The 26,867-nt window shown below is 36.6% G+C and overlaps 2 protein-coding genes and 3 non-coding genes across 7 annotated transcripts in view; 3 read left to right on the top strand and 2 right to left on the bottom strand.

The window, feature by feature from the left end:
- Positions 1-26,867, bottom strand: part of LOC105232266 (40S ribosomal protein S8) — a 366,487-nt gene that overhangs the window by 104,735 nt on the left and 234,885 nt on the right. The gene's annotated exons all lie outside the window — the stretch shown is intronic.
- LOC105232275 (centaurin-gamma-1A) overlaps positions 1-26,867 on the bottom strand; it is a 267,016-nt gene that overhangs the window by 89,960 nt on the left and 150,189 nt on the right. The window lies entirely within an intron of this gene.
- Positions 3,101-3,172, top strand: Trnaq-uug (transfer RNA glutamine (anticodon UUG)). Its single transcript has one exon. It is a non-coding gene; the product is annotated as a tRNA-Gln (tRNA).
- On the top strand, positions 6,050-6,121 carry Trnah-gug (transfer RNA histidin (anticodon GUG)). The gene has a single exon. It is a non-coding gene; the product is annotated as a tRNA-His (tRNA).
- Positions 7,057-7,128, top strand: Trnah-gug (transfer RNA histidin (anticodon GUG)). Its single transcript has one exon. It is a non-coding gene; the product is annotated as a tRNA-His (tRNA).

A 26,867-nucleotide genomic window follows, 5' to 3' on the forward strand; every position in this document is an offset into this window, starting at 1 on the left:
TATTCGCTAAATTGTCTTGTCATACACAAATAAATTGCTGCCATAATTTCTGTGCGAATTCGATGCGCTTTTTCATAGAAACCCCTTTTTAAAGTGTTGTTGTAATAGAAAATGAAAATTAAGAAAATGTAAGAAAGGATAATTGGAGTTTACTTTCACTCTGGGCGTGCATCTAGAGTGATGCGAGTCTCTCTTTGAAATAACCAAATGGCGTTTTGTTACTTTTTGCTTTAAAATCTTAAAATATATCATATTTTATTTCGCGAAAAGGCTCGGAACATCTGTTGTTATGTAACATATTCACTTCATTCATTGTAAGTTAATTTTTAGCTTTGAAAAGCATGAAATTGTGCAGAAATAGAAAAAATATTACAAACTATTCTTTTATATCCCGAACAGAGTTTAAATATTAAGTTTGCCAGGATATTTGTAGCACCTGAAGGAAACATTGGAAACCGTATAAGTTATACACTTGTATGTATTTGTTTCTCCTGGACAAAGCGTCAACGCCAAGTTTTTCGTGGAAGTCCTCAAGAGCCTCAAACGAAGGGTCAATCGACCTTGGTTGATCGGACTTTTTTTTGTTTCCTTGCCTGAAAAGATAGATGAAAGGCAAGCATTTTGACCCGACAGAGGGGATCCAAACAGCATGCACCTCGGCTCTCAAGGCTATTCCAGAGAATGCTTTCCGTGACGTCTTCAATGCTTGGCAATCACGCTAGCAGCGCTGCATCGACGTAGAAGGAGCGAAGGATTAGCAGCGTGATCAGCTGGGTCGATTTAGCCATGTCCTTCTGAACTGTTGTATATAGGCGAACTAGTCCCTAACTTTTCGAGATTTTGTTCGGAAATTGTGCACACGTCTTTTCCTTCACAAAAAGCTGCTCATTTGTCGGAATGGCCGAGATCGGACCACTATAGCATATAGCTGACATACAAACTGAACAATCGGAATCAAGTTCTGGTATGAAATTTTTTAAACTTATTTAAAAGCCTTCGGTATAACCGAAGTTAACGTTTTTGGGGTGTGTTAACCAGGGGTTTTGGGACAGTACCCAAACCAACAGTGCACCAAGTTCAAATAGCGCATAAAAAATTGTTACACTTTTATAATTCCACACACACGTATACACACGGTTATGTACATACCACATACGTCATTAACACATTTGACAACTATTAATCAATGCGAAATGCCAAGCGCTCCGGGAACTTACCTGAAAGAAAAAAGACAGAAATGTAATTAATAAAGTGTAAGGATCTTACTTGTTAGCTTCTTAAAGAAAAGTCTTTCGTCCTACAAATTGAAGATTAATTTGCTACAAATACGCGTTGTAGCCTAAGGAGGGAGGAAATCGTTTAGTTCGACATAAATGAATAATTGCGCTCATTTATCAATTAAAACTACCGCAAATACACAAAAAATATCAAATTTCCACTCGCACTATTGCCTTTCAAACAGTTTGGTGGTCGCTTTAAATATCCTAAAAAATATAAGACAGCCTCGGCAATAAGGACATGTTGAATTCGGCAATTGTCCTGCATTCGAAGGCTGACCAAAGCGATTTTTCCAACAGACTGAGCTGCAATACACAATTAAACTGTAAAAAGCGAGGCAGCAACACGGCAGCGCTGGGAAGCGAAGTCATTAGCGACGAAAAAATAGCCGAAAAGGTACAAAAATATATTTGTACATTCTATACGTATACTAATGCCACATATAATTCTACAAGTATGCATGCTTGAAAGTTTTCTACTTTCAAAACGCCAACTCAGTTGAAATTATTTCATTAACTTTAATGTGGCACGGCAACAAGCCGCCACAATTACCACTGAGTTGTCCACACGCACGCACGCATACACTTACATACATGATCGTCTTCCTTTCATTTGTGTTAATTTAAGTTAATTTTTACCATTTTATGGTGCTGGCACAGTGCTGGCCAAAAGTATGTGCCACAAGTGCTACTGTGCAGCAGCAGCGACGCGCGGTGGAGAGTGGTCACGTTGGTAGCACGTGTGGAACAAAGCGTGTAATGGCAGCAACGTCGCATTAACTGCATTCACTTGCCGCGTCTGGTGGCATGTGGCATCGTCGGCTGTCTTGCAAGTAGCTGTGGCGGTTTGTTTGCCTGTCAATCCCTGGGCTAAGTATATAATTATCCTGCCAACTAAGCGATTTGTTTGTTGCCAGGCCAGGCGAGTTGCTTTGCGGGTCTGCCACACACCTTTTCTTTACGTTTTAGCTGCCGAAGTGCACCTGAACGGTAGGAGAAATGAGCACATCACACGCTATCTGAGAAAATATTATTGGTTCTATGCTCAATTTTATAAAGATTTTAAGTAGCTTTATAGCTTGGCTTCTGTACCGTAATAATTTCGTGTAGTCCCGTTATGAATATATTGGGTAGTCGGAAAAGTCTTTTCGTATTTTGTCAATAGATGTCGTTGCGGTGGACCAAAATGGTACATATTTGTTTATTTATTTACTAGTATAAATATAAAAAAAATAATAATTTGAAGTTTAATTAGTAATACGAAAAGACTTTTTCGACGAAACAATATGTTTTTGATATTTGTTCAGCTATCCATTTCTCGATTTCAACTAAGTGTTCGAGTGTAATTTTTATTTTACATTATACTCTTATTTTTTAGATAATCTAAACCATAAATGATATCAAATCTAAGGGTACAATAAAGCATGCGAAATCATCATTATAATATCGATAATGTGATAAGATAGGCTATAAAAAATAATCGTTTTATCAAGCATAGATAATAACAGTAAACTTATGTCAAAAAAAAAGAAAATGTAAGGAAAACTTTTCAAAATCTAAATTCGTATCAAAAATTATTTAATTTAATAAATCATTCATAAACTATGTAATAGACATCGAATAAACGTTTTTCAGTTTTTTTTCAGTTTGCGCCTTTTTTCGTAAACCATAAATAAAGTCACCGATGTCGTAAAAATCTTGTACAGATTTAGCTTACATTAATATAAATTAACACCAAATTATCAATTCAATGTCAATGACATTTGAAGGTCTAGTGGCCTTCGTTGTTTTCACCTCTTATTTTTGAAGAGTGAATTTCAATCGGTTCTATGGTGTAATGGTTAGCACTCTGGACTTTGAATCCAGCGATCCGAGTTCAAATCTCGGTAGAACCTTAAATTCAATTTTTTTGTTGCTCATTTATTTTTTTGTATTCAATAGTTGTGTGTTGATTTTAAAATTTTATTTACTTTGCTATGTTGGATAATATACTCGTATATAGTATATAAGTTCGTTGGTTATTCTAAAAGTGTGTTGATTACCTGCTAGTGCTAGAAAATTTCTGTAGAATTTTTAAAAAATAATTAACGCATGTACTTTCGTGGTCATATCAGGTTCTAAAGTACAAAATATTATCTCATTCGATCTTGAGTGAATTTAGCGATGCCGTCCGCGTTTGTGAATATTTGCGTATTAGCATTTGTGCATAAGTGCGTCCAGTTCCTTTCTGGTAACTTATTTCAATAATGAGACAACAGAGCAGTTGAGCATATGTACTATTCCATATTCATCATTAAGAATGATAGCATATCTCCTTGTTTCACTCCAGACTTAATTCTGCAGGATGCAGACTTACTGTCTTGTATACGTTTTGTGTAAAGGCATCATTACACCTCTAATAAGTTTTTCTAATATTTTTCATTTCCGAAATGTTGTGGGAATAGTAATCCTAATAAATTTAACGAATGCTTGCTTAAAACCAATAAATATCATATATAAATCCATACCAAATTCATAAAATTTTTCCGTAGATTTTTTGACCGCAAACATTTAGTTTATTGTTGAGCTTCCGGGTCCAAATTGATATTCAGGGAGGATTTTCTCTGGGAACGACAAGGACTGTTTCTAATTATGTAAACATTAGAAATTTGAAAGAAAAATTTGTTTTCAAACCGCGAGCAAAAATGAGCGACTAGCTAAGCGAGCGAAATTTTAGAATACGATCCATTTTCCAAAACCAGTCAAATTAGAATTTGCCTTTGAACAGCTGTACTTAAATATTATTCCGCAATCCCCTATCTGTGCAACGGCAAACGAAATATTGCACTTTTGACCGTTGCAACACTTAAAAGCGCAACCACTTAAGCGGAGTGACCAGCACTTTTAAGCCGCTCGGCGCAGCAAAGCTGTCCCACTTAAGGGGTTCTATAAAACCGACCCTTCCAGCGCACGAACATGCATACAAACGCTTGACAGATATAAAAATCATTACATCGGTTTTTGCATGCCACTACTCTTTGCGGCTTGCTGGCCGAGTAGTGGACTTGGTGGTGGTGGTGGTGGCGATGGTGGGTTGCTACTTGTCTTACTTGCATGCGACGCAAGGCGTGTTAATAAAGCGTTAAGTGGCTGCGCATGCGCCGCACTGACCAGTTCGTCAACCGAGCGACAAACATATTATACATATGTACGTAAATGATGGTTGGTGGCCGGCTGACGCGTGCATTCGTTTAAAATGCGAAATTCGTTATGAGAGCAATGAATAAAAAGCGGAGACGAAGTGAAAAATGACGTGGAAATTGGACAGTTGTGGAAATTGCACGCGACTGGCAACATTTCAATTATGCAGGACATGCAAAGCAATTATCCTGCACCAGTTGTATGCAACGCCGCGTTCAGCTTGTAGTTACGAGACTATTTGTTTGGCGTGTGCTGCTGAACCACGTGCAGGACTCGCGGCTGCAGCGCGATTTGCACCTTGACTTTTTGTGCGCGTTGCAGCTAAATTTATGCGCGAAACTATTAAAATGATAAATCGACAGCGCGAGTTGAAAAAAGCATGTGGCGGACAGGTTTTGTAACAAAGCGGAACGTTTTGAATTGTTGGAACATGCACTGAACAAAGCTCAGAAACCGAATTTTTTGTTATTATTAATAAGTAAAATTAAAAATATGATTTTTTTCGAAAATTTTTATCTGTATGTATGGGTATCGAATGGCATGAAAGGGTTTACATATAACCTTTCGGATTACAAGCGCGCAATTATGAAATATTTCGAGCACAAAAAATACAGAACGTGCTTTCACCATGCCCAACAAGGATAACACGCTTCGCACACTCGTACAAACACATACACACAGAGGCTTACATAGTTACCTTTTCAAGCATAATGCACGCTTGAGCGAATCTCATTAAAGCTGAAAGTCATAACACCGCCAAACAACTTTCATCCCCCCCACACACACAAAGCGCTGAGCGCGCGCGCATATTGAAATGTCCAGTCAGAGAACGACCGTTGAAAACGCGCTTACAAAATCCTTTCTAATTTATATTTGAATGCAAAAGTGCAGCAAAAAAAAGCGGATGAAAGCAGATTAGATGCGCTACCTTGAGCATGAGTATTATGAAAGGAACAGTGGTTCTAGGCAACAGTTGCAGGGGCTTGCGCCCAACTCCCCTTCGCGTTTCCGCCGTTTATGCCTTCATCCAACGTTTATGGTGCTCTGTTTAATGCGCGCATGAAAACTACGTACCATAAATGTCAAATAAAAAAGTGATGTTTATGAGGCTGTTTGAGGTTAGAGTGAAAGTGCGCACATTGTTTGTAGTATAATAGAAACCAGATCGAATTTTGGATTGAATAGCATATTTTGCTGTGATTTTGTATGCAAACGAGTGCTTCTTAGACACTATAATTATATTTCGTATTTATTTAAAAACTATTTGCATTGAAAATAATTATTGATGGTAAATAAATAGTATTTGTAATGAACTATAATATTTTAGTTAATTATTATTAAATTAAATATTTTTTTATTAATTTTTTTATGGCTAAATTTTTATTTTCAATCAATTAGTGGCTTTGTATACATTTTAAGTGATCATTAATTTAAATTTTTTTAATTAATTATTATTAAATAAATTATTTTTAATTTAGTTTTTGGTGATAAAATATTATTTTCAATGAATTATTAGTTTTCTATACATTTTAAGCGATAAAAAGCTTATTATTAGATTGAGTTTTATCAACTCATAGCACAAGCTTTCAATAGCCGTGATCGTCTAGTGGTTAGGACCCTACGTTGTGGCCGTAGTAACCCAGGTTCGAATCCTGGTCACGGCAATGTTTCACTCAAACATTGTCACGGAAGAAAGCATTCACTTTTTAATAACCAAAAAAATCAAATATTGAAATTTTTAAAAAAGTAAACTACATTAGAAAAACATTTTCGAAAAAAAAATATTGGAACAACTATGCTTGTATGATCTTATGTATATCCACTGTAGTGCATACTCTTACCCATTTTGTTTTTTTTTTTCAAGCGGATTTATGCTATGCACACACTCATTTGAATGCTGTTAGTACATATCGTCATCTAAACTACAAAATAACGTAAAATCACTTTTCATAAGTTTACAAGCGAAGGAAAAACGATATACAGAAACCACTGATATTGAAACAAAATTTAAGTTTAGGCTATAAAATGGTTATATTACGGTTATATATCGGTTATATCTGAACGCGGAATCTAAAAATGTTATGCTACATATGAATATGTAATATGATATAGTGAATCACAAGCAATAAGAACTCAATTTCGATATTTTTGATGATATGATGTTTTGTATTTTAGGTGACGATATAAATTCATGTGCGGTCGAAATCGGACTACAATCATTGCGCGGTTGAGCACTAGTTTCAAATTATTTCAGTACACGGTCTATGAATCCAATTTTTCTTTAGCTTACACAACAAAACCCGTTGACAGTGCATACATAACTCTTTGTTAATTATTTCATTTGTTTGATATTTCATTTTTTATCTCGCTCTTTGTTACATTTTATTATTATTGCTCACACTGATATCTTATGCTCTACACATCGCCTTATTCGCTTTGAATTTATGATCGTTTGTTATTGTTAATACGCTTTTATTTTTCTGTAACTAATTCGGAGTGAAAGTCATTTTTCGGGGTTTATTGTTACTATATGAGTATATAGTACAAAACAGTTCAGTACTTGTATGTTGCTGTCTACGAAAATGGCACGCTTTCAGTAGCCGTGATCGTCTAGTGGTTAGGACCCTACGTTGTGGCCGTAGTAACCCAGGTTCGAATCCTGGTCACGGCAATGTTTCCCTACAAACATTGTCACGGTGAAAGCTTTGTTTTTTGGAAGACTATTTTTTACACTCATGTTGTAAAAAATTCCAGTAAGAGTCTCTTGAAAAATATTTATAAATCAGTGACAGATTACGTTGATATTTTATATATACGTATATTAGATTTCCTTTCTAAAAACATGCCTATTTTGAATAAATTAAACGGGTCTACAGTAGTTTTGTTACCTTAGATATATGTAAGATCGATTTTGGATATATTTGTGCTCACAATTTATGACACCATCAATGATTTTGTAAAATTTGCTTTATTTTATTTTTAAATCCATATTTTCATTTTACATTAAAAAAAAGATCGGAAAATATGACACAAAATAACAGATATATTTATAATGTCGGTTTTGTTTAAAAAAAAGGATATACCGAAGTAAACAGAGTAAAGAACGTTAAAAACTTATTTATAACTCAATAGAACCCCTTTTATGAGCTGCCTCTTTTTAAGGACCAGCAATAACCTGCCACCATATGCCAATCTCAACCATCTCGATAACTTTTTTACCATCACTTTTAGATCCTAGTGTAACTGCTCTCTCTAGTTGCTTCTCATTATAAATATCCAAATTATCCGAAAGTTTGTTGTTTGCGGATATAGTCTAACTTGAAGTTGGTCAGCATATTTTGGACAATTTCTTCACACTTTTGTGCGTAAAGGCTACATAAGAAGATTTCGACTATGAAGGCTTGAAGTTGATATAACCGCTTAATACAGCTAACTGTGAGTTAGTTACCAAATAAATTAACTTAACCAAAAAACAAAAAAAAAAAAAAACAAAATTGAAAATAAAAAAAAACTTTGCAAAATTGTTTTCTTTCATCAAAATGCCTAAATAAAGAAATAATTCGAATCAAATGCGCCCAAAACAGGCTTTTGTACGCCCGACACCTAAAAACACAACAACTAGATTAAGTGAGGTTTAAACAAAAGAAAAAAAAAGAATTTTGAGTCTGTTGACACTAAATGCATGAATAAGAGAGCCCTTTAAGCGCAAACAATGTTTAAAATAATAAACAAGTAAATAAGTAAAACAAATTAGCATCAAATCACAACCCTTTTCACATTTTAAAATCCTTGCTAAACACATGTGTTTTCGCTTCAATTATTTAATTTCCTGTTTAATTGATTTTTTGTTTTAATTTTTTCATTTCAATTGAGACAAAGGACCGCATTCAACGCGCAACCTTCATCACCGCCAACAACAACCAGTTTGGTAATTAATGAGCGCAAATGTGCAGCGATGCAGCGAATATCCAGTCATCCCATTTAGCGCACATGTCCTGTCTGTCAACTGGCTCGCGGACCACTTTAGATGTCCCGCGCGCAGCAACCCCCAAAACGTGGTGTCAAAGGTCGGCGTTGCGAAAGCAAACGACCACTGACAGTCAGTCATTCAGCGCACTCAGTCAACTAGTCGTCAACGCCAAAATTCAACATCAACCATACCACCACCACTTCCACCAACAACTGCAGCCAAGCTTCAGCAGCAAAGCAAAATAAAGGCCGCTTTGTTGACTTTACTTTTATTGCAGTTTGCTGCGTTATTTATTTGAGGTTTTTTATGCGTCAGTATAATTTTTTGAATTCTTCAGTTGGACAGCAGGATGCAGCGTTTGGCACATGTTTGGGTAGCGAACGCAGCCTCATTAGCGGAACGGAAGCTCTTTACCGCCCAGCCGTGTTAAACCCCGATTTTTTGCTTGCCACGATTGCGCTGCAGCAGTGGTCCGTCGACAGCTTGTTTACTTTACATTCGGTCCGGTGCTTGGACGCTGTGCTGTCAACTCACTATCAACCACGCATCGCCGCTACCCTCTTGAAAGTGCTGACAGATTCGGCATTTCGGCAGTTGGAAAATTACCGATGCTCGACACGTTCCAAATTAACGAAGCCGCAACGCGTCCAAAGCTCTCACTTTGTTCGAAAGCAGCTTCTGCTGGTTTGTTTTCCATTTGCTCTCGTGTTTGTTTAGTTTTCAGTTTTGATGTTTTCATTAAAGTGGACGGTCATCTTGAGTTCCACCCCATTTTCCAAAGTGGATTAGGGCAAGTGGGTAAAGCAAATAACGCAAACCAATATTTATTCATAATAGAAAATATGCAAAGTTATTGCAGCAGTAAACCCAATTTTCGGTGAAAATAAAGAAAACATAAAATAAAGGAACATCTGCTGAATGTAAATATATTTGCGGTTGATTATGTACATTTTTCAGAATCATGAACAGGACTAATACATTATTCGCTAAATAATCGATATTTTAACTCGAATCGAGACAACTAACAAATCTGGTTCTGGTTGTTCCGAAAAAATGAAGAAGCAGCTGTATATCTTGAACTGTTTTTTCCAGAGAAGGGACAGAAATTTTAAGAAAAGTTATATAAAATGTTTGCTGTACTTTGGTAAAATAGTCGCGGGAAATAGGCGGGGATGGAAATCGCCAGACTGACGTCGTATTCGTGGCTACGGAATAGGTGGACATACTTACATGATACTTATACCGTTTTCCATTAACTTCGATGTTTTATTCGATTTATTTGGCATTTTTAATAGTATATAGGAATAAAAAAACTGAATCAGTCGATTTTTACAAGCTTCTTTGGAGGCGAATTTTACTCCAGCAAATTCATTCAAGGAACATGAGGTATGCACTTGTTTCCACCTCTGATTATAAGGTGGATGTATAAAAACCACTAACCAAACTCCCGGAGATCTGGCGAGTCACTACCGATGTGTGGGGCCTGGGGTCGTACTGATAGAACAAAGGTCTTCTCCTATTGGCCAAAGCTGGTCCTTTTCGGGCGACTGCTTACTTCAGACGGAATCGCAAAATTTGTTTCGACAGTCTACTTCATTACGAACAGAAGTAACGGGTGATTTTTTTGAGGTTAGGATTTTCATGCATTAGTATTTGACAGATCACGTGGGATTTCAGACATGGTGTCAAAGAGAAAGATGCTCAGTATGCTTTGACATTTCATCATGAATAGACTTACTAACGAGCAACGCTTGCAAATCATTGAATTTTATTACCAAAATCAGTGTTCGGTTCGAAATGTGTTTCGCGCTTTAATTTTGTTCAGCGATGAGGCTCATTTCTGGTTGAATGGCTACGTAAATAAGCAAAATTGCCGCATTTTGGGTGAAGAGCAACCAGAAGCCGTTCAAGAACTGCCCATGCATCCCGAAAAATGCACTGTTTGGTGTGGTTTGTACGCTGGTGGAATCATTGGACCGTATTTTTTCAAAGATGCTGTTGGACGCAACGTTACGGTGAATGGCGATCGCTATCGTTCGATGCTAACAAACTTTTTGTTGCCAAAAATGGAAGAACTGAACTTGGTTGACATGTGGTTTCAACAAGATGGCGCTACATGCCACACAGCTCGCGATTCTATGGCCATTTTGAGGGAAAACTTCGGACAACAATTCATCTCAAGAAATGGACCCGTAAGTTGGCCACCAAGATCATGCGATTTAACGCCTTTAGACTATTTTTTGTGGGGCTACGTCAAGTCTAAAGTCTACAGAAATAAGCCAGCAACTATTCCAGCTTTGGAAGACAACATTTCCGAAGAAATTCGGGCTATTCCGGCCGAAATGCTCGAAAAAGTTGCCCAAAATTGGACTTTCCGAATGGACCACCTAAAACGCAGCCGCGGTCAACATTTAAATGAAATTATCTTCAAAAAGTAAATGTCATGAACCAATCTAACGTTTCAAATAAAGAACCGATGAGATTTTGCAAATTTTATGCGTTTTTTTTTTTTTAAAAAGTTATCAAGCTCTTAAAAAATCACCCTATATTTGGGTGGCACAAATCGTTAAGTGAAAGTCGAGTAGTAATCGAAATTTTGTCTCATGATAGTGCCTCTACCTCTCTTAATGACGAAATATTGAAAATGTTAAAAAAAAGACTTAAAAATGTTCTTTTTGGCATCATCTACAGGTAGATAGCAGAGGATCTCGACTCAACACATTTTGGTTAATGTTTCAGCTATAAAGTGAAAGGCACGTAATTGAAATTTTACTAAAATACTTTTGAGCAAAACTTTGATAATTTACTTACGTCATCCTTTGAACAACAAATTTTGATATTTCCACATGCATATGCAATGTCATTTAAAACACAACTGCCGAAAATTAGCTGCACTTAGTTTTAATGGCTTTGAACACTTCGCACCAAGGAGCAGAGCAATTCAGCTAATGTCGGCCATAATAAATGCAAACTACACTCACTTAATTTAGAAATTACGTAAAATTGCCAAAAAGACCAGCACTTGCGTGCTGCATATCACACATGCATATCGTGCTGGTTGCAACATAGCGCACGCGGAGTGGTAGTGCACCGTTGCCAGCGGCAGCCAGTGTTTTCGTGCGCAGGACACGCATCGTTTTTCAATTATGACAGCCGGCACGCTCGTTGGCTCGCTGACTGTCCACCGGCTGCATATAATATGAGAGTAGTTATGGTCATTTCGTTGGTTGCTGACTGTTGCGCCATTACGAGTGAAGTGTCAACTTTTTGCGGTGGCTGTACTGTTGCTGCTGGCGGCGTGGCACATGTCACTGAAAATTGACTGCATTCGCACGTTTGACTTCTGTGCACATGCTGCGCGCTAACCCTTTCCTCGCATGCGCCTTTCCGCCAACTTTCCTCATTCGGCTGCAGTCCAGTGTCGGTATTCTGCATTTGTGCATCATGCCGCGCGGCTGCAACGGCAGTCGCTGCTTGTGTAACTTGTCATGTTGTTCGCCTCGGAAATTTGCGTGTCATTGTTCGGTGTCGTATGCTTGTTTGTGTGCTTATGAGTTTGGCATTGCCCTCGTGTTTGTCCAGTTGTCCGAGTTGGTCGCTCCTGTGGCGCATTGTTGTACGCATTATGCTCGCTGCAGGATATCGTTCCCATTGTCGCCGTTGACACATGTTATTGCAGTTGCAATTTACTTAATACAATACAAAGTGTTTCAAAAAATAACGAAGCAACTCTGTGCTCAATAATAGTTATGGTATAGAAATTGTATTGGTTCATCTGCTGAGCTGCTAATGAAGTCATGAAGTCTGTAGTCGGTAAAGAGAAGATTAGCAACACGTGCGACAGCTGGCAATTGATGATTTGAGAAAGCAGAATAAGTCCACAAGAATGCGTAGATTATGGTGTTTCTTTTTTCCTTATTGTGTCTTAAAACAAACTTCATTTGATTTCTCAATTAAGCTACCTCGTCACTATCATCTTTCCCATTAAACACAATATTAGGTCTACTAAAAAGCAATCCATGATTTTTCCAATAGATGGTGTCAGTAATCTACTTGTATGTCTCGAGTTCTATAAGTGGCTGAAGGTCAGGTTGACGTTAGATAGATAAAATAGGAATAAGGCAATATTGTGTTGTGAGTGCTTTCTCCAGACTGGATAAAGAAGCACAGCAAATAGGTCTGGCAAAGAACGAGGGCAAGACGAAATAGCTCCTGTCAACCAACAAACAGTTGCCATACTCGCGACTAGGCTACCACGTAACTGTTGACAGTCATAACTTCGTAGATAATTTCATCTATCTTGGAACATTAACAGCAACAACAATGTGAGCCAAATCCAACGCAGAATAACTCTTGCCAACAGCTGCTACTTTGGACTGAGTAGGCAATTGAAAAGTAAAGTCCTCTCTCGACGAACAAGAACCAAACTCTATAAGTCACTTATTATTCCCGTCCTGCTATATGGTTCAGAGGCATGGACGATGACAACATCTGATGAGTCGACGTTACGAGTTTCGAGAGAAAGGTTCTGCGAAAGATTTATGGTCCTTTGCGTGTTGACCGCGGGGAATATCGCATTCGATAGAACGATGAGCTGTATCAGATATAGACGACGTTGACATAGTTCAGCGAATGAAAAGCCAGCGGCTACGGTGGCTAAATCATGTTGTTCGAATGGACGAAAACACTCCAGCTTCGAAAGTATTCGACGCAGTCCCCGACGGGTGAAGCAGAGGAAGAAGAAGACCTCCACTCCGTTCGACAATAATTTCCGAAAAACAGTTTGTTGTTTCTCAAGCTTGTCACATTGGATTAAACAAAACACGTAGCCCAAATATTAACACAAAAGAAATTGCATACAAAATCAGAGGATAGGAAAAAAACATGATCAAGGAGACCCATACAATATAGCTTTTTAAAAATATAGAAAGTCGGACAAACACATATGGGCAAATCCTGCGTTACGCACGCCACATTCGTACGCGTTTTCGGATTGAAATATAACAATTTTTTGGTCTTTCAAAAGACATACCTTCAAGTTATACACAGTGTTTAGTGGGATTTGAGTGTACTTTCGAATGTCATCAAAATATTTTTTGTAACAGGTTTAAGCTGCGAAAAATTTGATCTCAAAGTATTGTTACGCACGCTACAAAAAATGGAAGTAGCTTTGAAGGTTGAGGTATGTTTTCGTAATTTTTAGCAAATTTTGTATAATAAAGCACACCAAATGAAATACCTTAAAGAAAGATGAAAATAAGAGAATGCTAAAATAACTTACATGCAGCCAAAAAATTTTGTAGTTTTTTATCAGTGGCCGTGAACCCAACGTTACGCACGCTACCTTACGCACGCTACATTTTTTCCAGTAGTATATAAATAAAAACAATTGTATTTATTTTAACAAAACAATTTATACTCTTTTTTTAATAAGATTATTTAATTCATATTTTATGTTTATAAATTTATTTATTAATATATATATGTTTATAAATAAATTTTATGTTTTGCTGAATCTGCCGTTAGTGCTATTTCGAGCTCATTTTCATTAAGAAATGAAAAATAATGGTTGCTTTTTATTCCGGGAATGCTCTTAACGTTAGCCCATCTCTCCGAAAGAAATGCAGTTGTATTTTTTATATATGTACTGCTTACATATAAAATAGAAATACCATTTATATTAATTTTTGCCAATTTAAAAAAATCATGGGCGTTATTAAGAACAATATTCTGAGCTTTCACCATTTGCCAAATTTTTCTCTTTATGACAGCTCCAATTCCGTCTACTGCACCCTTTCCGTGAGCAGTTGCAAAAAAATTCCACTCAAAGTTGGTCAAATCTAATTTTTCTTTAAAAAACGGTATAATACTCAAAATGAACTTGTTTTTAAATTGACTTGCACAACCATCAGAAAATAAAAATAACTTCGAAATAGCGTTTTGTTCTTTAAGTTTCTTTACAATTAACTGGAGAAAGCAATAAACATCATATTTATTGTGTGACAGCTGATCGCTCGTAATAGCAAATGATCTTGTGCAATTGTGCAACCAGGCAACACAAGTAAAAATGGTAACTTGGGAGTAACTAAAATGTGCAGACTGAATTTCATTTTGATTGAGGAGCCTATAGTTTTCCGCAAAATCGACTTGCAGAACAGCTTCATCTTGTTTAATAGATATTTTTCGGTCTTGAAAGTATTTTTGTTGAGTCCTTTTAACGTAAGTATGCAGTTTAAAGGAAGGTAACTGAGAATCCAATTCATTAATCAAATCAGTTATTGGTCCTTTCGTATAACTAATGATGATGCGTTTATCAACGATTCTCCAATGCTTCCATTCAGTAAGCTTTTCGAGTTGATTAATGTAAATCAAAGGGACGAAAGCGTCTGTAATGTCTTTAATGCACTTGTTGCATTCATTCCTCATACAAACTTCATTGGTTTCGTCACAACACACTTTTCTTAAAAAATTGCCGAAGTTAGATGGGAACATACGAAAAATGCCAAACATAGCTTCCAATAAAATTGAAAAATTGGCGTGAATCTGGCAAACACACATGTTATGTGGAAGCTTACTAGACAATTCCACGTGTTTTGGTCGGTTGTTATGAAATTTAGTACGTGAAATATTTGTTCCAGGAAACATTGTTTTAAACAATTCATATGCTTCTCTAATTGTCGTAACCATGAATCTTTTAGATATTGGAAGGTTATTTGATTTTGATAAAAGTGTGGACTTTCTTCCGGCAGTTTCCGTAGAGATGTCATCATTAGTGTAAAACTCATAAATCATTTTAACATTTTCGTCAACCGTATTTTTTGTTTGAGCTTCTTCTTCCTCTTTCAAGTATTTTTCTGTAAGCATTCTAATAATTTCCTTTTTTTTGTTAATGTCTTTTGGTAACGCTAATTCCACTTTTTTTAAGGCCTTGTAAAGGGTATTTTTGCACTTATATGCACCATCCAACGATATTATTGGTTGCTCTTGTCGTTTTTGTTCCTTTATTTTCTTTCTATAAATTTGCATACGGTTTCGGTGGTCAGCCTTTACTTTTTTTGATAATGAATCATCATTTTTAAGTTTTTCTTTAAGATTTTTTCTATAAATTTTCATTCTTTTCACATTTTTTAAACGTTCCATTTGTGTTAAGTTTTCACTGGATTGTATTTTTTTGCGATATTTTCGAATACGCTCTGCACCCGTTTTCATTTTTTCAACTGTTATTATTAAATATTATACTGTAAACAAACAATTTTCTGTGGTACGAATATGCCGATAATCTAAAGTGACACTGAAAGATAATTGCAAATGATTCAAACGAAACCAAAGGCGAGACAACGTGAAATTTACCGTTTAAAAAAAACGCTAATCGGTACGATTGTAGTAGGCTAAGAATAGTAGGCGAAGAATAGATTTAAGAAGCAAAGTGATAAGAAAACACAGTAAAAATTGCAAAGGTTTCTATTGTAATTTTTGTGAGAACTCAAATCGTTACGCACGCTACAGAAATGAATATGCTGTAATTTTTTGGTTTTTAATTGTAGAATGAAAACATTTTTTTTTCTTAAAAGCAGGATATTTATTCAAATTAAAATTATAGATGATTTGTAAAAAAAAAAATTTTCTACTCACAATATAAAAAAAACCTAATTTTCCGTTACGCACGCTACATCGAATTTACCTGGCATTTCATACCAAGTTTTAATGTTTCCAGAAAAGTAAACGAAATTTTTTTTTACAAATTTTAAGGAGAATTGAGTGAATAACAATATGGCTTTCGATTGGACCATCTATGTTAATACTAAAGCAATGATGAACACGTAAAAATTTTCACTTTTTTGTATAACACCTGAAAAGACCTGAGGTAGGGTAGGATTTGGTAATAATTTTTGTGTTAATCATCATCGAAATAATTTTTTTTTTATAAATTTATAAAATTGGATATCTATTCTAATGCTCCATTAAAAAAAAATAAGGTTGGATTAAGTTCAAATATTTTTGGTTGGTAGACAGTTTCTGGGATATGCCCATATGCAAAATCAGCTACTGGTGAGGCCAGGTAATGCAAGCATATGCGAACACTTTATGCAGATGCCAAGCGAGAATCAACAGGAAGCAGCCTGCGAGCAAATTTGTAATATGCAAACGGATAGAAAAGAAACAAAAAATTCGCACAAGACTGCAAGTAAACGGAGAGGACATTTAATCTTTTCACTTTGGTAAAAAAATCGACCGCCAACTGTGCAGCAAATGACGATTAGCACTTAAGAGCCTCTGACACTGTCGCTGCCGGTGTCGAAGCTGTTACGCTATTGACACTTGGACACAAATACAGGCATGCAACACACACAAGTACACACTACCACAGCTGGATGCACGAATGTGGATCGGTACACAAGTGTTGATGGCATTTGGTACCGCAAAAACCGGAAGGATATCGGCACAATGCGGTCGAAGGGTTGAATTACCAATGCATGCCCGCATGTCTTGCAAGCGCTGAGCAGGGGCGTAGATATGCTGAGGTACGATGCGGTGCGCCTCCAGTCAGATTGCTCCATATTTGCGGCCTGCGGCGTTCGTATATCCTTGCAGCGGCACTTAAGGAAGTTAAATACATTAAGTGCGTTTTCTCTTCGTTTTGTAATTGCGCCCATTTAAGTTTTGTGTACGTTTTTTACCGTTTGCTGTTATTGTTTCGCCTTAGCGCTGCCTTCTTGCTGCGCAGTGCCCAAATCCTTTTAAGCGCTGGCAAGAAAAGTAAATAAAATATTTTTAGGGTATGTCACTGTTGGCAAAAGCCGATGCGCAGACGCATTTTACGTGTTTTTTAATTCGCTTAAATTGTCACAAAGAAAATCTCTAGCACGCAGCGCATATTGGTTACTTTACTGCATGCCTGCCTACAACAGCGGGATATCCTTTTTATCTCACAGCCAAGACGCTGCAATCTCTACTAGGCTCAAAAAGTGTTTCTTATTTGATTTTTGATTGTGTGTGTGTTTATTAAACTGTTGTCAAATGCGTTGCGAATTTGTTTTGATTGCATGAGATTTACCTACGGCTGCAATCCTTTTGCGAAAGGACATTTTATCTAATTCACAAAAATGCTAGACAGTTGTTGCTGTTATTTTGCTACAAAATCCTTTACGGCTTTTTTAATTTCGCAAGCAAGTAAAGGATTAGTCTGATTTTCAATTTGCGACATTTTACAAATTGGAAAACATTTATTTACTTGCATTCTATGGAGCCAATCAAGGATTCAACTAATCCTGCTTAGACAATTGTGTGCAAGGAAGCGGATGTTTACAATTTTTCTTCAATATTTCCCTCTGAATTCGAAAAGATTGCGCTTAGCGATAAGAACTACTGAAAGCAAAACTAATTCTCTACACTTTTTGTGGTCTAGAAAATTAAATGGGATTTACTTATTTGTAGAATTTGTCGTTGTGTTCCTGTTGTTTTCCTAGAGAAATTGCTTTCGGTTTAGTTCATTAAAGACAAAATACAATTTTTTAGAGCAAAGATAGGTCGACTGTAGCAAATAGGGTTGATCTAACAACAACATTCAGTTTCCGGTGAGATTCAGATCCGTCGCGACTATTCAGAAAACTGACGCCTAGTTGGCCAATGAATTGTTCAGCTTTGATTTCAGATTTTTATACATTATAAGCGATTGGTCGAGATTTCAGTAGAGATAAGGACTCTGTTTTAGGATTTTGAGGAACATATACAAATCCTATTTTCTCTATCAATAATAACAGTTTCTATATCTATAGTTTTGTTCAACTAACGGCTAAAACACCCGAACTAGGTCCTTCCCTACTAGTTATTAAATATTTTTCTATTTTGTCCGGTCTTTCATCTCCTGCATCGCCTAGAGCTGCGACAGTTAGTCTTTATGCTGGTTCTACTATTCTAAAGACATTTCAATTTCGTTCACATCATTTTGCTTTGGTTTACGTTCAATGTCCTTGTTAGCGTCCTTCGGCACTTTATCTCAACTCTGTCATGAAAATCACTTTACCTTAGTTGACCCACATTTCTGTGAAATACATAAGTACAGCGTGAACACACACAATCAAATGACTTCAATTGGCTAGTTAGACTTCGTGTTGCTTTTATGTACTTTCAGTATAATACACACACGCACACACATGTGGATTACATTTTAAATTAGAATCTCTCAGCAGTGTTTGTTTTTCATCTCTTCATTTCATCAATGCGCTTTATTTCAAAGAAAGTACCACATGCGAATGTGTGTGTGTGTGAGTTTCGCAAAATCAACACACACCTCTTCGTATGGGAAGGGAAATTCCTTGCTTTCAATAAATTGCAATTTATATGCTGCATGCCCTAAGAAAGTGAAATTTATGTTTTCAACTAAAATGGGGGCATATTTTGTACTTCGATGTTGTTGTTGTTTTCTTTGAAAAGAAAAGTGTCATTAATTTGCCTGCCATCCTACCATTTATGGTCGGTGCATGGTTGTGTCCTTTCGTTTGAGGGGAGAATGCTTAAGGTAAGCAGACCGCTTCATTTCGTTCCAAAGAAATCGAAAGTTAGCATCAGCTCGCAAAGTAGGTCTTCCAAGTCTTAAATGCATATGTATCAAAATCTAAATTCCCATACACTAACAAGTATATGTGAATAGAACAGTACAATGAGAGACAATGGCTTGCTAAATAGCGCTGTCCGAATTAAAAATAGCATAACGAATGGAATTGGTCGGTTTATCGAGAGTAAAGTGGCAGCTTCTTATGGATGCAAATTTATTTATAATGAGCAGTTGAAATACTTGTTAAAAGAGTATTTTATTTCGGTATATAAATGGAGGATGGAGTCATGTGTAGAAGATCACGCAAATGAGAAAAGTTCTCTGCATTCCATTCACTTGGAAGTGGCCAGAAACGATTCTTTTACATATGACTAAAGCAGTTCACGAGTTTTTGTCCTAGACCAAGTATCCTCTGGCTAAAGAACATCCGTTTGAAGGCAACCCTCTACAGGGCGCTGGCAACCCTCTTGTGCGCTGGGTTTGAGACCCGCCACGTAAAAAACACTACCAATGAAAAAGCACAAAAAGGCTCGGATGAGAGATCTTCCTTTTGATGACGGCCATGGCAAACGCACTTAAGGTTATTAAGGATGTCAAAATCGTGCTTAGCGACTTTAACGTCAGGGTCCACGAGGAAACAGCCGAACGATTTACTACTCGACTTGCACTCTTGCCCTTTTAAAACTTCGTGTTACTTCAACTGATCTCCAAGAAAAGTTCCTCTAAGAACCCAACTTTTACTCTTTCAGCGCTTAAAAATTTAAAACTTTGCCTTCACTTTAAACAAAAGCTTGCTTTAAGTATGGAATATATTTAACGGTAATAATATATAAAAACAAATATTAAGAGTAAAAAATAAAGCAAAATGTGTCTCGCCAAACAATTTATGAAAATTACGATCATTAATAATAGAAACTGTAAGCGAAATCACCGTGTCATGAAGGGGCCCACTGCATTACTTGTAGTTGCTGATCTTGCATGTGATCATGCAACTGGAAAAACAGGACCTTGCGGTTTTTCGGTTTTGTGCCTTTAATTTCGTCGATCCTAATGGCCGTATTTAGAAATGAATGCAAAAACGAAGCAATAAAAAAAGTTGGCAGAGAATACAAACCACGGTGACATAATTATAACAGATCGAGCGAGGCTGGTATGATTAATGATCGCAGATGACAGTGCAAAGAACAATTACGAACGCAAAACACTTCAAGCGAGAGTAATGGGTGGGGAGAAGTTAAAGCGATATGAATTATTGTGGTAAATACTGCGCTTCTACGGTTGGCAAGATAGCGTGCGACAAACGATTTTGAGGCACTTTATGAAACTAAAGAAAATCATTGAATCGTTTTTGATTGATCGCTATTTGATAACAGTTTCATTCATAACTCTAAGTTAGCTAACTGCCGCTCAAAAAGGTGCGGATGATATGATCTATGATATTTCTTAAAGTGGTGGAAGCTGGACAAAGATTAGGAAGTCGTGGTATTTTGTAAATGGTGACAACAAAGAAGTAATACAATGTAGCAAAGCGGTGATATACAATACTTTTTCTATGTGGTATAAAAATATCAATTACCTGCAGCAATTTGAAGTGCACTCGGGTACTGACAATGGAATGTTCAATTTGATGAAGACTTAAAAGAATTTTGAAAACTCAAAAGAAAAAATTTAATTTTTAAACGTCATAAAGCAACAATTAGTGAACGAACACCGTGGAATGTTGCAATATAAAAAACGCAACTGTATTTTAGTAGAAGATCATTTTTACAAACACATTCCGGCAGCGTGTGATATCCCAAGCCAGAAACATGGTACTTTTCGACTCAAAAGTTGTAATTATTGAGCAAAGTTATTCGAGCATAACCGAAGCTGATTGGACGAGACAGCAGATGAGTCAAAGGAAAGAGCAGATCATTGCCGCCAAGCCAAGCAGATTTCAGGATTAGACCCATTTGTGTACTAAATTTTGTGCATAAAAAAATGCCGAGCATGTAATTGTAGAAAAAATGGAGAAAATGTTGGAAAAACCGCAAACCCAAAGGTAGCACACACTACGTATGAAGCATAATGGAATAAAGAGAAAAAAATTAAAACGGAATGTGTCGAAGACAAACAGGCTGTCAGTCAGACAGCGGCACAGCATCCTTATGAGATTAAGAATGCAAATCAGTGTTTCCAAGCAGGCTAATTCTCTTTTGTGTGCTGCGTATGCACCCAGCGCACACACACACATACGACATCCAAATAGAGGCATGAATACAATGTATTTCTTGGCGATTGTTTGCTCAAACATGACAGCTACATGTCACAGACTAACGTATTTTCCTGCGGCACGTTGCCTTCGCTGCTCGTCCTTCCTTTTATGGCAAGAAATGGGGCAGCTGCAGTGAGTTCTCTCAGCTATGCATAAATATTCATGTGGTTGTTGTGGGTTACGAGCATGTGAGAAGCAAAATTACGCGCGCATTATGACGTTGAACGGGATTTGACTTTCTTCTAAAACATTTCGATTGAATCCAAGTTTGTTTTGTCGATTTCATTAACTGGAGTAAAAGATGATTTGCCGCTATTTTATACAGAAACAAACGATGATGACTTTGTGTGTTGTTTTTGTAGTGTATATACAACAGAAAATTATCCTCAAATTAAAAATATTTGAAACAGAGAAATTACAGACCACGTTAAGAGTAAAAGTTGAGATTACAACTAATCAAATGTGGATACTTTCAGCTAGGATGACCTTCGTTTGGATGTAAAGTTGCTAAACGAACGCTGTTCAGTAATTGCAAGGGCGGCTCAAGAAATAGTTTTTGTAGGCCAAATTTTGAATATCTTTCGATAACTTTTTCTGCAGTGACTTCAAAGTCATGATGCGTATGAAGCAACGCCAAGTCGATCAATTTATCTTCAAGCTTGTTCGTCCTCAGCCACGTTTTCTTGCGACGAAAAGTCGGAAAAGAGCGTTCAGAGCTCGCATTCAGAATATGCGAATGAATTATAGGGTATAGGTCTACATCGCAGTTCTTCAACGTTTCCAATGCAGTAGTCATTAACTTGTTGTCTTTTGACTTTTGCTTCTGCTCCCAATGGCACTGTCAGTGATCAGGTTCACCCTTGAGTTTCAAACGTCGCACGAATTTGTCATTATCAAAAAGACCTTTGAACCCATCCATTTTTCAGTTCCTAATTTTCCCATGTTGGAAGAATTGGAGGATAAGCCGCGGAGAATGTGAAGAATCGAACGAATCACAGCTGGAGCTGAATGCAGCATCTATTTCCACTATATCCCCCTTTGAATTCGCCACGGCTCAAAGCGTTTTGTCGATATATATGGATTTTTCATTCATGGTAAATCACGTTCTCCTCACTCATATTTAGGTGCTTTTCCGGTATCACAAAGCTTTGTTGTTTCAACTATTCATCTCCGCGACAGAAATGCTGAGAATCAGCATCGAAATCCAACAAATTTATATAGACACTTGAAAAGAAAACTTGTCTACAATGAAGTATATATTCTTATCGCAGTTACCACTCTATTTCCTTTGTCATACAAATCCATGGCATGTTGTCTTCCTTAGATCAAGCACTCCTGACAGGTAAAACCAAAGTGTGATAAACGGAAACCAATTGTAATGATATTAAGCCTCAACAGAGATCGTGTAACTTCAGTTGCCATATTTACATAGCTATAACCACAGGAAAACGAAGCTCGTATGAACAGTGATAAAATCTATAACACTAGAGCTCAGAGAGCAAAGGTTACACAGTAACGATTAAAGGATAATTGAATTTGAGTAGGTAGCATTAGCATACACATTACTTCGATATTACAAAGGATAAGCGACATACACGCTTTGCTCGAAATACATACATACACGCATTTGTAAAATGTAACCCTTTAGCATAAATTTGTAATCCAAAAAAATATACATACAATATCTCAGCGAAGAATCTAGTCACCTTAGAAAATCTCGAAATCACAATAAATATTGTCAATGACAAAGCACAAGTAGATAAATAGAGCAAAATAAACAAACACAGCTAATTAAACAGCGAAATAAACACAGAAACCGGTTAAGCAATTAATGATACAAATGATTTGGACCTTAAGAGTAACGAAGGAGACAAGGCCAATAGACAACGAAGATACAAAAGTAATTGAAAGCGCGTCTTTACAATTTGGGCGAACAATACAGCAGAAATGAAAAGACGAAAGAGGTTTCTTCGTTAAAATTAAAAGAAACGTAAATGCCATTGCATAACAACAACAACGGCGACAAAGGTGAAAACATTTGACAAAAATGTCAAAGGATAACGGCGAGACAGCGGTTGATAGATAGCTTACACAAGGGTTACACCTCGGAAGATTGGAGGTAGAAAATATTGCAAGGCGATAGAAAAATATGTAGCTAGTAAATATTTATAATTTTTTAAGTCTTTATTATTATAGGGATCAGATGCACGGGCAGCTGGCTAATATGACGTGATTGAGAAAAACATATCAAATATATTTTTGACGAATTAATGCGAATAGTAACTGGTGAATTTGCATTTAACTGAAGTTTTTATTTATTATCGTTAGAAAGATCCGATTTAGGTGAAGTATGCACCAGACAATAACAGCAAAACATATCCCTTGGTGCCAAGATGCCTGATGGAAAACAATTCTTGTTCTATTGATCAAGTGGGCAACTGCTGGGCTATTGGCAGTTCGACCATGACCGTTTTCTCTCGACGTCAGAGTAAGTGACCCACTTTTCATCACCATTATCCATACGAAGGTGGTATTTTGTACAATAGGTCCGTCTCCACTGTTGAGTTTTTTCACGCTTTGGAGCAGGTTTATCGTGTGAACTTCATTCGGCTGACTTTCGATTGAACTCCGGTGTGAAATGATGTAGCCATGTTTCATCCTTTGTCTCATATATTAGCGCAAAGAATTGGTTTTATTACGATTAAAGAGCTTCAAAAACTCCTTAGAATGATGAGCTCATCCATTTTTTTGTTGTATTGTGAGCTTGCGCGACAGCCACTTCGCATAGAGCTTTCACATACCTAAATATTTATTGACAATATATTCAAGGTAGATATACAGTCTTAGATCTATCGAACAACTTCACTTTACGGGCATCTGGTATTATATTGCGGACTTGTTTGATGTTTTCGTCGCTAATAGCCTCTATACGGCGTCCATTGTTTTCATCGTCCTCGGTGCTCATTTCGCCTCGTTCAAACGTAGCAAATCACTTTTCAACAGTTAATTTCCTTGGATCAGAGTTCAAATAATGTTGATCAATCCTAACCTTGGCTTCAAAGGCATTTTTTCCACAACAAAGTAATGTTTTATTAACACACGTAGTTCCTTTTGATCCACTTTTTCTAAACTAACACAAGTTGTTTCAACCAAAATGCTGAATCTCATAAACTAATAGCTCGACAGCTGTTAAATTTGTACACATATCTTTAGGGGCTGACCAAATATCAGTTGGTTTTAATAAAAGATGAACACATAGTACCATCTATGTATAAGCCCACTAATTCTTCAATCTGTTATGATACCTAAAATGAGTAGTCAGTAGCCAAGAAGAAGTCAAGAGTGTCAAAGCTTATAGATGGTAAATATTGGGGCCATACGAACTGAGAAAAAGAAGAACATATAAAAAAAACCAAAGAAGAAGCACATAATTTGGTTTTTGTATCAACTTTATATGCAGATCATAAATTTAGCATAATGTTGTCAATATTCATGTGAAAACCGATAGCACCAATTGGTATTACATTCATACATATGTATATGCAAAGTCATGTTTCAAAACTTAATTTCAAATAACTCATTCATATGGCTATGCAGTCTCCGCTCTCAATATAAAAAGTATCAAATTCAAGCATGGAATATAATTATCTTTCACGCATATGCCTATTTATGCAAATATCACAGAATATATGCAAATATCCTTAATTAAATGTAGCATTTTAGTGATCTAGCACATTTTCCACTCCACCGAGGCGTTACGAATACCTGATTCGTACTAATCAATCACAATTGTTTTGACTGCTTTTATTTATAAAGAGCGATTCGCTATGCTTACCTTCGTTTTCTCATTGGAGAAAAATGTCGCTGTCATAATTCAAACATGTTTAGGCGTAAAACCGATATGCAAAATCGAAACGTTTGAGCGCATCAAATCAAAATCAATAATTTATTTTATCACATTTTAACGAACCTACGATATGCGCACATACGAGGCGATTGTAACGGGTGATTTTTTTGAGGTTAGGATTTTCATGCATTAGTATTTGACAGATCACGTGGGATTTCAGACATGGTGTCAAAGAGAAAGATGCTCAGTATGCTTTGACATTTCATCATGAATAGACTTACTAACGAGCAACGCTTGCAAATCATTGAATTTTATTACCAAAATCAGTGTTCGGTTCGAAATGTGTTTCGCGCGCGTGTTTTGTTCAGCGATGAGGCTCATTTCTGGTTGAATGGCTACGTAAATAAGCAAAATTGCCGCATTTGGGGTGAAGAGTAACCAGAAGCCGTTCAAGAACTGCCCATGCATCCCGAAAAATGCACTGTTTGGTGTGGTTTGTACGCTGGTGGAATCATTGGACCGTATTTTTTCAAAGATGCTGTTGGACGCAACGTTACGGTGAATGGCAATCGCTATCGTTCGATGCTAACAAACTTTTTGTTGCCAAAAATGGAAGAACTGAACTTGGTTGACATGTGGTTTCAACAAGATGGCGCTACATGCCACACAGCTCGCGATTCTATGGCCATTTTTGAGGGAATTTCCGAAGAAATTCGGGCTATTCCGGCCGAAATGCTCGAAAAAGTTGCCCAAAATTGGACTTTCCGAATGGACCACCTAAGACGCAGCCGCGGTCAACATTTAAATGAAATTATCTTCAAAAAGTAAATGTCATGAACCAATCTAACGTTTCAAATAAAGAACCGATGAGATTTTGCAAATTTTATGCGTTTTTTTTTTTTTAAAGTTATCAAGCTCTTAAAAAATCACCCTTTATGAGAACTTTTATTCTAAGTGATTGACAGCTGTCAAACAAGTAATCAGTCAATATTGAAAATGGACGCATGCAAATTTAAACCCTTTTCCCACAAACGAGGGAGCATAGAATAATAAATTTAGGAATACTTTGCTCCATTTGCAAATGGAAAAATATAACTAAGAATATTTGAGTAGCGGGACGGAAAAATTTTCAAAGTAAAAGTTGGAAATGCATTTTTAGTTATTTTTTTTTTTTTTAACTGTAAGTCGCTAAAGTGCTAACTTATAGGAATATTTAAGGGTTAGGGACTCAAGTCTAAAATTATTACTATTTTTGCCTTTGAAAATCGTAAGGTCAACATTTCTCTCGTCACGTTTTTAATAGCATCCATTATCTTTAACCCTTACCATGTAGAAGTGCTTTTCGAAAAAAATTTATAATTATTTTGCGTTTGACCCTTTAATGATTTCAAATTAAAATTTAATCTGCGCAAAATTGACGCTGATTAATGAATCTGATGCTTCTGATAAGGGAACACAATTCACAGAAGAAATTAAAATTAAATGGAGAACGTTTGCAGCTACTCGGACTGCGGTTTCAAAAAATAATGTCGCAGAAATCTATCGCTTGACACAAATCGTCAATCGTAAAAATAACAATAACAAAAGCAACGTTTCACGAAAACAAGAAAAGTCATTAGCAACCGATACAACGATATCATACATACAAACATACATATGCATACATATGTGTGTATGCGGTATTTACAAGCAAGTGACACTCGTAGCACTATTTAGCACGTTTGTTTGCCATTTGTTGAACAGCGGTTTCAATCGTTAATGAGCACGCGACAAACACATATGCA

Source organism: Bactrocera dorsalis, chromosome 1 (assembly GCF_023373825.1).
Source record: "Bactrocera dorsalis isolate Fly_Bdor chromosome 1, ASM2337382v1, whole genome shotgun sequence".
NCBI classification, from domain to species: Eukaryota; Metazoa; Arthropoda; class Insecta; order Diptera; family Tephritidae; genus Bactrocera; species Bactrocera dorsalis.